The following is a 1923-nucleotide window of genomic DNA, read 5'->3' on the forward strand; positions in this document are numbered from 1 at the left end:
AGGTCTGTTTGGAGTTTCTCTTCCTCACCCTGAAACTCTGCATCTGCTTTATCACTCCTCTATCCATAGGTGGTGCTATAGCACTACTAATTCCTTCTGAATTTACAGATGAGGCATCTAATCTAATCCTTGGATCTTTTTATCAGATTAATCTTCCTGCAATTATATTTTCCTTATGTCATGCCCTTGATTGAAAAATTATTTTAATTGTAAAACTCAAAATAAATAAAATCTTTCTTTAAAAAAAAGAAAAAAAGAATTATTTTAAGAACTCATTGCCTGAGAGAATCAATCTAAATCCCTTAGCTTGGCATTCAAAGCCTTTCAGAGTCTGATATCTTCCTTGTCATTTTCTTTTTTCAGTCCTTCCCAAGATGAACCCTTAGGCTCACAAATATTAGTAGAGAATCAAAGTTGGAGGGTCCACATAGTTTTGAAAACTAACACAATAGCTGTATAAATATGTTGGATGTTCAAGCATTTGGTGTGCATTTATCAGTTTTTTCCCGTTACATAATCTGTTTACGAGAACAAATGTATGCACACAAACACACACACACATGAATATATATATATGTGTGTGTATATATATATATATATATATATATATATATATATATATATGTCAGTAATTTGATGTTCCATGATTTCATCAATTTGGCTGTGGATCACAATCCAGTCACTCCTTTCCATTTTATACAATAATAAGTAATCATTTCTGGGAATATATTGTCAATGTTCACCTACCATGCCTATTTCCATTGTCTTTTGTGCTAATTGCAACCTGATTGTTTTGAAAATAATGTATTCCATAACTCTTGGTCATATGGTATCACTGAGAGAATATTGATTGGAAAAAGATAGACTTTTCCAGTAGGAGCAGTTTTGGATAATTCAAAGGACTATGAAAAAGTGATTTGATTCAACTTTACTCAATTAACCAAACATTTCCTAAACAGTTCACTTTTTTTTACTATTCTGTTGTATACAATGTTATTTTTCACCAAACTGTGAAAGAGGCCCACAAGATTAAGAAACCTTGGTCTAAAACCTATCCTTATTCCTTTTCAAACTCTTCTCAATAAACTGTCAATATAAAGATAAGAATCCATATTTACATAGGACTCTGGCAAGGGGGCAAGGGGAAGCTATGTGACACAGTTGCTTGAACATTGGCCCTGGAATCAGGAGGATCTGAATTTAAATGTGGTTTCAGATGTGTGGCTTAATGTGTGACTCTGGGCAAGACATTTAACCCTGAATGTAGTAGTTTCTTTGTTTGTAAAATGAACTGGAGAAGGAAATGACCAACCACTCCAGTATCTCTGTCCTAAATGGATCAAGGAAAAGTCAAACACTACTGTAATGACTCAGCAACTGGTTGGCAAATCACTTTCATCATAATGACCCTGTGAGGAAAATAATCCAACATTTTATCTCCATTTTATAAATGGAACCCCTCTCCCACCCCCACAGATCAGAAATGATTCTCAGAAAAGTTAAAGTGATTTGACCAAGCTATTTGGTAGCAGAGCAGGAAACAAGAACTCACACATTCTCTTTTTTTTTTCTTTTTCTTTTTCTTTTTTAGTTTTTGCAAGGCAATGGGGTTAAGTGACTTGCCCAAGGTCACACAGCTCAGTAATTATTAAGTGTCTGAGGCAGGATTTGAACTGAATCCAGGGCTGGTGCTCTATCCACTGAACTACCTAGCTGCCCCTCATACATTCTCAATTAGCTCATCCCATTACAACAAAAAGAGTAAGGGGGAATGAGAGGAAGGTTATTTTATCTCCTGCTTTGAATTTGTCTTCTGGGCAAAGGTTGTGCAATGATTTCAAATGATCTCAAATATCCTTGGGCACACATCAGATAAAAATCTGTTTCTCTTGTCACTATATAGCCAAGTCTGCATTGTCCTCT

This window comes from Macrotis lagotis, chromosome X (genome assembly GCF_037893015.1).
Source record: "Macrotis lagotis isolate mMagLag1 chromosome X, bilby.v1.9.chrom.fasta, whole genome shotgun sequence".
Lineage (NCBI taxonomy): Eukaryota > Metazoa > Chordata > Mammalia > Peramelemorphia > Peramelidae > Macrotis > Macrotis lagotis.